Consider the following 15,178-nt stretch of genomic DNA (forward strand, 5'->3'; position numbering starts at 1 on the left):
AATATAGGGAGCTAGGAAATAAATTAAAAAGCAGGGCCTCAAAGGTAGTAATCCCAGGATTACTCCCAGGGCCACGAGCTAGCGAGATCAGGAATTGGAGAACAGACCGGATGAATGCGTGGCTGGACAGATGCTGTAGGAGGGAGGGATTTAGATTCCGGAGACATTGGGACCAATTCTGGGGAAGGTGGGACCTGTAAAAGCTGGACAGGTTGCAGCCCAGCAGGACCGGGACCAATATCCTCGCAGGGGTATTTGCTAGTACTGTGGAGGAGGGTTTAAACTAAACTGGTAGGGAGTTGGGAACCTGAGCGGGGAGACACAAGAGAGGGAAACAAAGATAGAAATGAATGACAGAAAAGTAAAAAGCAAAAGTGGAAGGCAGAGGAAACAACGGCTAGCAGCAACTAAGGCCATAGCACAAAAGAAATGTGTAGAAATGTCAGAAAGACAAGTCTAAAGACAGTGTATTTGAATGCGCAGAGCATTCGCAAGAAGGTGGATAAAATAACAGCGCAAATAGATGTAAACGGATATGATTTAATCACGATTACAGAGACATGGCTGCACGGTGACCAAGGCTGTGAACTGAATATCCAAGGGTACTCGATATTTAGGAAGGACAGGTGAGCTCACCCCCTGATTCCCCAAAGCCTGCCCACCATATACAAGGCACAAATCAGGTGTGCGATGGAATACTCCCCACTTGCCTGGATGAGTACAGCTCCTACAATACTCAAGAAGCTTGACACCGTCCAGGACAAACCTGCCTGCTTGATTGGCACCACATCCACAAACATTCACTCCCTCCACTACCAATGCACAGTGGCAGCAGTGTGTACCATCTACAAGATGCACTGCAGGAATTCATCAAGGTTCCTTAGACAGCACCTTCCAAACCCACGACCACTAGCATCTAGAAGGACAAAGGCAACAGGTCGATGGGAACACCACCAGTTGGAAGTACCCCTCCAAGCTACTCACCATCCTGACTTGGAAATCACCGTTCCTTCACTGTCGCTGGGTCAAAATCCTGGAACTCCCTTCCTAACAGCACTGTGGGTGTACCTACACCAATTGGACTGGAGCGATTCAAGAAGGCAGCTCACCACCACCTTCCCAAGGGTAACTAGGGACCGGCAGTAAATGCTGGCCTAGCCAGTGATGTCCACATCCCGCAAAATGAATTTTTAAAAATTGGTTTTGTGCAATGAGAAGGGGTTAATTAACAATCTTGTTGTGCAGGGTCCAGTGGCCATAACATGATAGAATTCTTTCTTAGGTTGGAAAGTGAAGTAGTCTGATCTGAAACTAGGGTCCTAAATCTAAACAAAGGAAACTATGAAGGTATGAGGCGTGAGTTGGCTAAGATAGATTGGGGAACTTCAATAAAAAGTATGACGGTGGATAGACAATGGCAAAAATAATGGAATGAATGCATGCATTACAATAGTTATACATTCCTTCCTGGCACAAAAACACAACAGGAAAGCGGCCCAACCATGGCTAACAAAAGAAATTAAGGATGGTATTAGATCCAAAGAGGTGCCATATAAAGTTACTAGAGAAGTAGCAAACCTGAGGATTGGGAGCAGTTTAGAATTCAGCAAAGGAGGACCTAGAGATTGATTAAGAGAGGGAAAATAGAGAATGAGAGTAAACTTGCAAGGAACATATAAGCAGGCTGTAAAAGCTTCTATGGCCAGGATTTTCCATTCATCCAAATGTAAAATTCTGCCCTATAAGTATGTAAGAAGAAAAAGATTGGTGAAGACAAATGTAGGTCCCTTACAGTCTGAAACAGGAGAATTTATAATAGAGAACAAGGAAATGGCAGAGCAATTAAACAACTACTTTAATTCTGTCTTCATGGAGGAAGACACAAATAACTTCCCAGAAATGCTAGGAAATCGAGGGTCTAGTGAGAAGGAGGAATTGAAGGAAATTAGAATTAATTAAAAAACAGTGCTGGAGAAATTAATGGAACTGAAAGCCAATAAATCCCCAGGGCCTGATAATCTATGTCCCAAGGTATAAAGAGGTGGCCATGGAAATAGGGGATGTGTTAGTTGTCATCTTCCAAAATTCTGTAGTCTAGAACAGTCCCGGCAGATTGGAGGGTGGCAAATGTAACCCATTATTTAAAAAAGGAGGAGGGAGCAAGCAACAGACCATAGACCAGTTAACCCAACATCAGTAGTAGGGAAAATGTTAGAGTCTATTATAAAGGATGTGATAACAGGACACTTAGAAACTGTCAAAAGGATTAGACAAAGTCAACATGGATTTATGAAAGGGAAATCATGTTTGACAAACCTACTGGAGTTTTTTGGGGACGTAACTAACAGAATAGATAAGGGAGAACCAGTATTTGGATTTTTGGAAAGCTTTTGATAAAGTCCCACCTAAGAGATTAGTATGAAAAATTAAAGCACATGGCATTGGAGGTTATATATTGACACGGATTGAGAATTGGTTAGCAGACAGGAAACAGAGAGTAGGAGTAAATGGATCTTTTTTGGAATGGCAGGCGGTGACTAGTCGGGCACCACAGGGATCAGTGTTTGGGCCCCAGCTGTTCACTATATATATATCAATGATTTGGATGAGGGAACTAAATGTAATATTTCCAAGTTTGCTGATGACACATAACCAGGTGGGAATTTGAGTGGTGAGGAGGATGTTAAGAGGCTTCAAGGCAATTTAGACAAGTTCAGTGAGTGGGAAAATACATGACAAATGCAGTATAACATGGATAAGTGTGAAGTTATCCACTTTGGTGGGAGAAACAGAATGGCAGAGTATTATTTAAATGGTGATTGATTGGGAAATGTTGATGTACAAAGGAACCTGGGTGTCCTTGTACACCAATCACTGAAAGCATGCAGATGCAGCAACCAGTTAAGAAGGCAAACGGTATGTTGGCCTTCATTGCGAAAGGACTTGAGTACAGGAGCAGGGATGTCTTACTGCAGCTGTACAGGGCCTTGGTGAGACCACACCTGGAGTACTGTGTGCAGTTTTGGTCTCCTTACCCAAGAAAGGATATGCTTGCCATAGAGGGAGTGCAGTGAAAGTTCACCAGACTGATTTCTGGGATGGCAAGATTGTCATATGAGAAGAGACTGGGCCAACTAAGCCAGTATTCACTGGAGTTCAGAAGAATGAGAGGGGATCTCATTGAAATATATAAAATTCTGACAAGGCTGGATGCAGGGATAATGTTTTCTCTGGCTCGGGGGTCTAGAACAAGGGGTCACAATCTCAGGATATGGGGCAGGCCATTTAGGACTGAGTTGCTGAGCAACTTCTTCATTCAGAGGGTGGTGAACCTGTGGAATTTTCTACCACAAAGGACTGTGGAGGCCAAGTCACTGAATATATTTAAGAAGGATATAGATAGATTTCTAAGCTCTAAAGGTGTCAAGGATATGGAGAGAGAGCAGGAGCATGATGTTGAGATAGAGAATCAGCCATGAGCATATTGAATGGCGGAGCAGGCTCGAAGTGCTGAATGACCTGCTTCTATGTTCCTATGTAATTTGTATCATCGTTATTTTGTACTATCATTGTAATCCCAGCAGTTCTATTTTAAATGTTAGTGTTTGAAGGTAATCTTTAAGTATGACAGCCTCTAATACTCTTTTTTTTGTCTCTTTTCTACCTTTTGCTTCTGGCTTAAGCTGATATAAGCAGTCCTACAGACATTAGCAGTCTTCTGTCCATACCTATATTACTGGGCTGGATTATACTGTTATGATCCTGTTAAGGGCTGTCAAGGTTCAAGGAAGGAATGCAAACACCCAGCAATTAACCAACAGAACTACATCACATGATTTCACATTTTTAAACAAAAACAAAATTTACTGTACATCAAAAAGAATTAAACAAAGTAAGCACTATTAACTTACCGCTATAGCTTATAAAGATTTAGGCTATAAAGTGAATTCTGCTTTTTACTTACCCCAAGAGTTCCCTTATCTTACGAAATCTTGCAGCATCATTCACTTTACCTGGGAGCAACCCAAATGTATTCTACGGCCCTGCAGTATTTACTTAAATTCTCCTTAGGATGCCAGCTATTTCTCGAGGCACAAATTTCATGGGAAGCGATCCTTCAATTTTCTTTATAGACCTCATGACTGTGGACTCTTTAGTTCCTTTCCTTGGCATTGGGACATTCATAGACTGCTTTTTCTCAGCCTGCTGCCACAGCTTCTGTACAGCTCTCTCCAAGCTAACTATTCAAGCAGGCTGCTTTCTGCTACAAAGTTCTGTGAAGACCACTATGGATTTCTTCCACCAGCTGCAAGCTAGAGCAAATCTTCCAGCTACCTTTCCCTCACAAAACCCAACCTGAACTGTCTGCTTCTGTCAGAAAAAAACACACAAAATAAATGAAACAAAAAAACCTCTAACCAAGGCTCCATCCTGAATCATTATTTCTATGGCAATGTGGCATACTTTGGAATGATACAACCAGAAATGCAAATTAATTATTTTACCTTCAACAAAAATGTTTGATTCTGAAAACCATGTGAATAATTTACATTGCTAATGGATTTTTATGACATTTTCTCCAGACTTCCTGGCTTCATTACAAGCTTAGAGATGGGTCATTGATTGTTCAAGATTTTGTTCACCATCAACGCTGACCTTGTAAGGCAAACACAAGTTAGTTTTTAATTGTAATTAACTCCAAGTGTGTTTGAATTGCCTTTACTTCAGGGTTGCTTATCAGTTTCTCAGTCGGTTGCCCCCGTTTTTTCTACAGTTAAACTTTGATTCCTAAAACTAAAAGTTATATTCTGAAACATATGAATTATGAATTAGATAGTCACAACAATACACTGAGGGTAGGCTCCCCGCGCCTCAGTGTAAATATCGGGACTGAGCCCACCTCTGCTTGGCCAGCTGTCCCCAACATTAATTTTCAGGTGGTGGCACTTTAAGTATCATGAGTTGGGACTTCCAGCCATCTCCGGAGGAAGACCTACCTATGGAGCTGCCAGCTAATTGGAGGCCAGCAGATCTGCACCACACTAGGATTGGTGGCCACTACTGGTATTGCAGGAGGCCGAGGAGGAAGAGGAACCATGGATGTCCCATGGAAAACCCAAGTAAGTTCAGGATCTTGGTGTGGCTGGATTGGCAGGCGCTGGTGAGGAGAGTTGGCTGGCATGTTGGACAGGGCGGACGGTGGGAATGGATATGGAGAGGTAAATCTGTGGTGGGGGGTGGCGCCTCTGATTGGCACAGGGGCCCATCTCCAGCAGCCTGCAGGGTTAAACCTGCCAGACTGTTCATTGGATGCAGGCCTCTCCCATCACCCATTAAATCAGAACAGTGGCAGGATGAGGCCATTAATCGGGCCTTAATTTTCCACTTAAGAGCCTCAATTGGGCCACAGATAAACAACCCACCTTTCCTGCTGCCTGTAAAATCAGAGTGGGCTGGGGCGGGGCTGGTGGGGGGGCAGCGGGTACATCGCCGATAACATGGCACCCTAATTTACAGGTCCACCTGCCCGTTTTTCTGCCCCCGGATGGCCCGTAAAATTCAGTCCTCTGTGCGCGTCTACATATGAGAAGTATATTTAATTTTGCAATGCATTACAGCATGGCCAATCGTGTTTTCACCTGATGTCCACACTCATGAATTTTTACTGCTAAGGTCACTCCTTCAAGGGCAGGAACCCAGATAATTTTTGAGAGTTGGGTGCCAACATAGATTCCTTTTTCACTTCTGGCAGCTGGATGCAAATAGATCAACTGCACAAAGGTTTCCTCTTTCCGTTTACAACAACGTTTGATCATTAGTTTCAATTCTGTTCTCAATAAGGGGCAGACCCCCTATTATAAAAAAAACCATTTCCTCGTGGTTCCTTTGAACTCATTTTCTTGAAGAATACACAAATTGGTTTTGAGTCTTGAAATTATCCTTGCTTCATTGCCATGGTAGAACAAATATTGCTTTCGTTCAACTAAGATTTGCTTGAGGTGAGAAATCACATAAAGCACAGTTGGAAAACAACTTTGAACTCATTGAAGCAGGATTTTAACCAGCATACAAAATTGGTTGTGTTTCTGTTTTTAATATGACATTTTCCAACCATCACAAATGAGCTTATCAAAAGCAATCAACTTAATAAATACCAATGAGTCAGTCTGGAAACATGATCTATGAATGTTGCATTCACATCAAAGACAAACTCACACCATAAGTGACTAATATTAGGTCTGTTCTGATGTCGTAACACCCAAATTTGTGGAGTCAAATATTCCAACCGATATGCTTTAGAGTTTACTATGAACATAAATTAATCACAGTCACAAATGCAGCAGAAAGACAAAGAAGGATTCAAAATTTAGCCTGATAACATTTTTTTGGATTTTTCTATATTTCAACCAATTCATCTTCTCTGTGGCAGGAGTCATCCAGAACTGAATGTTACCTCTAAGGACCCTTTGGTGGTAAATGGTACATTTAATGTAATTACCACTGGTCTGAATTTTCAACAGAAAGCTAAAGCCAGCTAGAGCAGATTAGTGCGCAAAGACTAAACATTAACATAGTCAATTACTGACAGAAAGCCTGACTAAACTAAGTCAAATTGTATACTTCACTTGAATTAAGCATTTATACCTTCTATACAATGATCGTATTTTTGCGTAATCTTGTGTTTTCTATTAAATAGGTATCTGTAAATGCTATGCAATCATAGAAGACATCATAATTTACTAATTTTAAGGTTTAAAAGCAGTCAGTAATACTTCTAAATTACCCAGCTATATTAAACAGTTGCCTATTAAAGGGACAGTAACATATTGATTAAAAGAATATTTGAATTAGGAAGTCTTGAATAAGAAGTCATGTTACCAAAGATATTGAAAAGAAAATGAGTTAGAGTAGGAGACAATACACAATGACTCTTGCTTTCAACATAATATGGACATAAGCAGGAGGAAGAGTGTAAAGGGGACCACATTAGGATTTTAGAAAAAAACAAGAGAAGAAAGTATAAATAAGCATACCATCCGGAGTAATATTGCTAAGATAGAGAGAAGTAAGAAAGGTCATGATGAAGAGAGAATGAAAGTTAGAGGCAAAAGAGTTATAACAATTTTATTCCTTGTATCCCATACAAATGTGTATGAACAATGTTAGAAGGGTATCCCAAGTATGGGAATATTCAGCTCATGGAAAGCCTTGGGATCTATTAAAAGTTATGTTGTTGAGAGGAAATAAATGTTGGGCAGAAAAAAGAAACCAAGCTGCTTGAAGGCAGTTCTAGTAATGGAGATGGGAAAGCTAGTAAGACCATAAATGTCAATAAATGAAAAATGCCTAGGGTGTAGCTAGCAAAGAAGTGGAAGTTTTTGTTTAAACTTGAGAGATATAAAAAGCTGTTTTGAAGGAGTGAAAGGATAATGATTTTCATTGGTCTATTAAAGGGAACAGAAGAAATTGTAAGATTGTGATTCAGTCATTACACTCAAGGGGAATGAAGGTTTTGCGCACTGAAGCCACGTGAGTTGAAGAAAATTGATGTATAGGTTAAATTATCAATAAAATAACTGATAGGATTTGATGATGAGCGTAGGTGGTGATTGATATAAAAGGAAAATAACTCGAGTCCCATGGAACCTTTAAATTAATGGAATTAATGGAAAAAAGGCAGAGAATGAATCATCAACTACTGTTAAAGCCGTATAAGGGGAAACTAGATAGCTATGAATTTGCTTTGATGGCAAGCCGTATAATGACAATCTGCTTCGAAGTATGCAGAGCCAGATCCTGCTCACAGCTTTCAAGTTTCCTAAAGCAATGACAGATGATTCGCTGAAGTGTTCAAGTGTAGGTAACCAGAGGTGCATAATGTACAGCAAGGTGAAATGATATACTAAAATTATATTGGTCAAATTTCACCATAATATTGCACTTTTCCATTTATTTTCAGCTTATGGGCAACTTTTAATGTCCTCCTCACCATCACTGTAAAACACATGTTCTCCGTCATTGACTTAAGATCAAAATCCTGGAATTTCATACCTAATACCATATGGAAATAAAATTAGCAGAAAGATTCAGCAATTCATGGGAACCCACAACAACAACTTATATTTATAGAGTGCCTTTAATATAATAAAATGTCCCTTCACAGGAGCATTATAAAGCACCTTATAGGACACCAAGCCACATAAGGAAATTTTTGGTCTGATGACCAAAAGCTTTGTCATAGAAGTAGGTTTGAAGGAGCGTCTTAAGGAAGTCGGGAATCTCAGAACAGCACATGTGGGGAGGTAGTTGGGAATCTGAAAACAGCGCGAGAGGAGAGGCAGTTGGAAGATTGAAAACAACGCAAGAGGAGAGGCAGTCAGGAGATTGAAAACAACGCGAGTGGAGAGGCAGACAGGTGATTGAAAGCAGTGTAAGTGGAGAGACAGTTGGGCGATTGAAAATTGCACGAGTGGATACGCAGTCGGGAGATTGAAAACAGCGCGAATAGAGAAAAAAAGTCTAAAAGTGATGTCACAGGAGTCCCATAAATTGATTTGTTTGTAAGGACAGGCCTTTCTGGACTCAGCACAGCTGAGACAATTGTTGAGTGGCAGGTGAGTTATTATATTATACCAAACTTTAGAATACACTTTATATAAAGTTTAAAGTATGATATGTCAGTGTAATGTGTAATGTGCATCCTGCAGGATGTGGGAAGTCATGCAGGCACGAAGTGCCCTCGATGACTACATCTGCAGGAAGTGTCACCAGCTGGAGAATCTTACGCTCTGGATTGCAGAACTGAAGCGGCGGCTGGAATCATTGTGGTGCATCTGCAAGGCTCAGCATTACGTGAATAGCTCATTTAGAAGGGTGGTCACACTGCAGCCATGAAGTACACAAGCAGAGGGGGAATGAGTGACTGCTGGAGTATCTAAGAGATACAGGCAGGTTCTGAAGGAATCCCCTGAGGCTACCCCACTCTCTAACCACTTTTCCATTTTGGATACTGGTGAGTGAGATGGTTTCTCAGAGGGCTGTAGCAAGAGCCAAGTTCATGGCATCACAGGTGGCTCAGCTGCACAGGAAGGGAGGAGGAAGAGCGGAAGAGCTATAATGGTAGGGGACTCCATAGTTAGGGGAGCGGACAGGCATTTCTTGGCTGTAGATGTGACTCCAGGATGGTATGTTGCCTCCGAGGTGCCAGGGTCAAGGATGCCACAGAGTGACTGCAGGATATTCTTTTGGGGTTGGCAGAGCAGCCAGAGGTCATGGTTCACATTGGGACCAATGAAATAGGTAGAAAAAAGGATAAGGTCCTGAATTCAGATTTTATAGAGTTAGGAAGGGAACCAAAAAGCAGGACCTCAAGTGCAGTAATCTCAGGATTACTCCCAGTGCAGTGTGCTAGTAAGCATAAGCATAGGAAGATAAAAGCAAAATACTGCGAATGCTGAAAACCTGAAACAAAAACAGAAAACACTGGAATAACTCAGCAAGCCTGGCAGCATCTTTGGAGAAACACAGTTAATGTTTCGAGTCCTTATGATTCTTCTTCAGAGCTCTGAAGAAGAGTCATATGGACTCGAAGTGCTAAGTCTATTTCTCCCTCCACAGGTGCTGCCAGACCTGCTAAGTTTTTCCAGCATTTTCTGTTTTTATCTATGAATAGGAAGACTGAGCAGTTCAATACGTGGCTGGAGAAATGGAGTAAGAGGGAGGGATTTCTGAGGCATTGGGACCAGTTCTAGAGCAGGTGGGACCTGTACAAGAAGGAGGTTTTACACCTTAATAGGACTGAGAGTAATGTCCTCACGGGAAGCTTTTCTAGTGCTGTTGGGGAGGGTTTAAACTAGATTGGCAGGGGGATGGAGACCTGAGGGGAAATTCAGAGTGGAGAGGAGAAAAACTGGCAGTGGGAAGTAGAGAAGTATTAACTGATAAGGAAGTTATATCAGAGAGTAGTATCAAGGTAAATAGAATGCTTGGAGAGTTTGATAGAATTAGGGTAGGCAATAGTCGGTCATTAGATGGGGACAGAGTAAGAGAAAGCAAAAAAGCCAGGGTCAGTGTGCATGTATGTGAATGCATGTGTGGCTAATAAGATTGGTGAACTACAGGCACAGGTTGACAAATGGAATTATGATATTATTGCTATAACAGAGACCTGGGTCAAAGAAGGGCAGGGCTGGGCGTTAAATATTCCTGGGTACATGGTATTCCTGTGCACAAAGGAAGAAAAGTTGGGGGGTGGCAGTATTGATTAAAGACAGCATTACAGTGATGGAGAGAGAGGGTTATCTGGGTTTTGAAATGTAACCAGTCTGATTGTAACATCTGGTTTTCCATGGTCACGTTCTGCGCACACATCTCACTGTTTCCAGCCCATGACTGCTGCAAAGAAGACATGGCCTTGAAAGGCAAAACGACTGCAGCCCCGAGGTTCAAGGACGCATCCTTGAAGTGCCTTTTGGACGCAGTGGAAGCTCGCCGTGGTGTCCTCTAACCCCGCTGTGGCCGCAGGATGGGTGGCAGCCTCACTAATCCGGCTTGGGAGGAAGTGGCAGTGGTGGTCAGCGCCAACGCCCTTCAAAAGAGGACAGCCACCCAGTGCCACAAGAGGATGAATGATCTCCATTCTGCCAGGGTAAGTCACTCTTCTCATCACTCTCAACTCACACACTCACAACCCCATCACGCATCGACAGGGCTCTCACTCACTGCCAGTTTAAGGTACATCACCATTCACACTTTCACACTCACCTTCATTGTCCTCATTCCGTCCATGGGACCACTCACCACCCACACATGCCCAGCATACTTATCACTTGGCCTGGCAGGCTTACACTCTCTCCATCTCTATTCATGCACGACAAGCTGGCACACAACAACAACTGAGAGAGGTTGCAGAATGGTGAAGGAATGCCTGAAATCAAGGTCCTCACGACTTTGAAAGCAGAGCCATCCAGCTGGATGGCAATGATCCGGCCCGGTCCTGTGCTGACAGTGAGGTCAGCGCTGCTCTACCAAGTGAGGGTCCAGCAGTGCAACATCCATTAGACAACCATGCTGTAAGTGATGTGTCCTGTTTCACAGGCCACTGCCATGCACTAATTATCTCCTCTTGCTTCTGCAGACACATGTGGGAAACAGCCGACAGAGTCCATGACCCAGGGCCTCCAATCAAGTCACGAAGAAACCTCTGAAGAGGAATCTGGAGGCATCCTATTTGAAGTCCATTCACAGCGTTCACTCACACCCTCCACCAGTGCAGAGACACACATCTTGGTGGGACCTAGCTTTACAGTAGCTTCAGGATCACAATCTGGTGAGCCCATCGCACAGTCTGATCCACAGCAGGTGGTGGCAGGGACTTCCCAGGTGTCCGACACTCAGAAGATGCTGGAGGCCAGATACTGGCTGAGTCTGAGTCAGGTGATGAGCCTCTGGACTCTGTCATGTCACAGTTGCTGGAGCTGCAAAGGCAAGCTCGGGAACATCAGGAAGGGATGTCCACTGTACTCCAGCTTGCAAGGAATGATGGAGGAGTCTATCTACCTTCAGGCTGAGATGATAGCATCGGCATGCCAATGCACCGAGATCAAAGCTGGTAGGATGGTGGCCGCCATGGAGACCTTAGTCTAAGACGTCACTCCTGCACTGCTGTGCGGGCTCAACTCCATTGCTGATGCCATAGTTGGCCTCCAACGGTGTGTATGAAAGAGGGGTGCGGGGCAGCTTGATCTCACTCCAGCCACTCCTTCTCCTCAAGGAATCAGCCAGGGGCCTTTGGTCACACACAGGGAAGAGGATCTGCAGGTATATCCCCTGCGGCCATCCACCCAAGTGACTCCAGAAGTGTCCAGCCCATCTGAATCCCCTCTTCCTGTGACCTCAGCAGCTCCAGCTCCACAGGCAGAGGAGGGTGCCACTGCCACACAGCAGGACCCCAAAAGCAGGCTGGGCCCCTCCAGGTCTCAGTCCTGCAGAGGATACCTACCAAGGTCATCACAGAGCCTAGCAGTCAGCAGGCTGCCTTCACCTCTGCTGTGGATGGCCAGGGAGCACCAAGATGTAGCGACAGGATCAGGAAAGTTAAGAAGGTGTAGTTGAACAGCCTGGGCATGGGTGTTACTCACTTGTACATACTGTTCACTATTGTCAATAAACTCCCAAGAATATCTTGCTGCCTATGGCTCCTTGTTCTGATGAGCAGTGTTTGTGTCACTCAGATGTGAAATCTTTCTGCACAAGATGAAGGCAGGTGTCTCAGTCCAAGGGCCTCTTCCCTGTGCTTTGTGCAACCTTCAGACCAAAGTGATAGTTCGGCCTCACACTCCCTGGACATATTAGTGATGCCTACACCACGATGGTGCTTGTCATTGCTGCCAGAATGTTGTGGGCAGGCGTCACAGAGTTCCGTCATTCTCTCTTTGTGCTCCAGCACATTTAAGGTGGGGCTGGCCCTCATCACTTCAGCACCTGTCACCAGTGATGCTGTGCTCCTGAAGTGCCAGGTGCTGAAGGCAAATAAAGGATCATGTGCTTTTAAAGTTTCATGGCTGTGTCTCTATGATATGATCCTGATCACAGAGCACAAGTGAGCTGCCCTCGGCCAGACAGGAGTCAGACATTCTCAGAGGCTATGTGAAGATCTATGGATTGTCCTTACTGCATGTCATAATCATTCTCCTGCAATCAAACAACTTGTAGGGCCTCCACTATGTCTCCATGACAGAAACATTATCACAGAGGGTATTCGTGCTGCCAGAAGCCCGACTGGAGTCAATCGTTCACAGATGCAATGTGAGAATCTATGGTGTCCCCTCACTGCATATCATCACCATCCTCCACAAATCTAGCAGCTATGAGGGACTCCTAAGCGCACCTGCCTCGTCCCAGTCATCGTCACCATCGAGGACCTCCTTACCCTCATCCCCGTCGGCATTCTCCTCATCTCTTCCAGCTCCTCCGTCTCCTCTCCCTGTTGGGATGCCAGGTTGTAAAGGGCGCAGCAGATGACAACGATGCATGACACCCTCTGTGGGCTGTATTGCAGGGCTGCACCAGACTGGTACAGGCACCGGAACCACATTTTCAACATCCCAATGGTTTTCTCCATCAAGTTGTGAGCTGCAGCATGAGCCTCATTATACCGTCACTCTGCTGCAGCCTGAGGCCATCGCACAGGTGTCATCAGCCACGCCCTCTGCAGGTAGCGCTTGTCCCCGAGGAACCATCCCTGCAGTTTCTGTGGACCCTGGAAGACTTCAGGGATCTGTGACCGACTGAGGATGTAGGAGTCGTGTACACTCCCTGGAAACCATGTGCAGACCTGCAGAATGGGTTTGTGGTGGTCACACACCAGCTGCACATTCAGTGAATGGAATCCCTTGTGGTTGGCATAGTTGACCGCATGTTGTGATGAAGACCTGAGCGCCATGTGAGTGCAGTCAATCACACCCTGCATCTGTGGGAAACCCGAGATCTGGGCAAATCCAATCGCTCTTGTGGCTTGGCTGTCCTGGTTCTGGGCGAAATACACAAAGTTGTGTGCCCTTGCGAAGATGGCACCCCTGACCTCATGGAGGTATTTGTGGGTGGAAGCTTGAGAAATTCCTGTGGAGCCCTGAAAGGAGCCACTGGAGCAGAAATTGAGCACCGCAGTCACTTTCACAGCCACTGGCAGCGGATGCCCTCCATGTCCCTGTGGTGCCAAATCCTGCAGTAAATGGCAGAATGGACCAACCAGTCCCTAGACATGCACAGTCTTTGGCAATATCGGTTCTCAGTCATTGCAGGAATGAAAGGTGACATCTATAGACCCTGGGAGTGGCTAGGCACCGACCAGCAACAGCTCTCTATGGCTCTTCAGCAGGGTGTGCGGGAGCCCCAGCCGCCCCTTCTTCCTGAGGGTGCTGCTCCCCACTCTGTAAGCCGGACGCCTTCATTGCTCTCCTCTCCTTGGTTTCTGCTCCCTGCATGCCACGAGGCATACAGCTAGGACACCAGGCTTCATGGTCCTGATGATTCACGCCTGCAGGATGAATGAGAGAGACACGTGGGTTAGCATGGGTGTACTAAGAACCTGCCTTGGTTAAGTCTGAAGGCCCCTTAATGGGCCTTGGATGGCCAGAGATTAGTGCGTTGCATGGCTGCCCGAAATCCCACCCACCTCCACCCCACTCCACCTGACCAATTGGCGGCAGCTTTGCCCATTGCATGTTGTGCTCTCAGCTCAGGTGCAGGCATTCTCCTAACCCACACTGCAAGGCTGCACAGTTAGCTTGAAACATGGGGGCGTCTGGTACAAACCGGGATGATGACATTGCAAGGGGCTGTGAGTGCCTCCACCAGTGACTGCTCCACAACCAGCTTTAGCAAGGAGATTGTAAAATGTGCCCAGTCGTCCAACTGTTCTGCAGTTCATTAAAACACTCATTATTTTACAATGTGTGCCCGAGGGGCGAAACGCTCTGGAGCACTTGGTGGCACTTTGATGCCTCTGCACTGCTTGAGTGGACAGAGAAGCTAGAGGCCCAACTCCAATCAAGTCAATGTGGCTGCACCTGAACTGTCTGAACTGCAGAGAAATGGTTACATTATACAAGGTTTCCCTGATGCGTGGCTGCTTCCCTCACCCACCCCACATGTGCTTGTGCACTACTATCCACCACAAGGCAGCCCTTGCACCCCCCCCAATGCACCTCAACCGCAGGACAGCCCTTGCCCCCCGCCCCTAATCCCTCGTAGAATGCGCCTCAACCTTGAAGTCCACCAGGCGACCCAGGTGAGTACTCCACAACATTACTGTGCACTCACCTCTGAGTTCCCCTCAAAGTGCAGCCCACCAAGTGTACACCTTTTCTGTGTTGTTGTGAAACACATCGGCGTGATTGGTGGACAATCCAGTGGGGTGAGGGGGGAGATGATTCCAGTAGGCTGGACTTATAATGATATGCAGATGTATTACAATGAGGTTCCCGAAGTCCAATGGTGGGAAACGCAGCCTGCCATTGGCAGGTGGAGCAGACAATCTCAAACTGGTTTCACAATGTCGTGAAACCAAGTTTTGGCCTTCTCACCATATTGTCCGCTCATGCCACCAAACACGCCAGTGGGCACGGACAATTCTGTCCATGGTGTCAGGAAGTGAAGATTTCAGTCAATTCACAAA

This window comes from Cetorhinus maximus, chromosome 1, assembly GCF_964194155.1.
Source record: "Cetorhinus maximus chromosome 1, sCetMax3.hap1.1, whole genome shotgun sequence".
In the NCBI taxonomy this organism is placed as follows: Eukaryota; Metazoa; Chordata; class Chondrichthyes; order Lamniformes; family Cetorhinidae; genus Cetorhinus; species Cetorhinus maximus.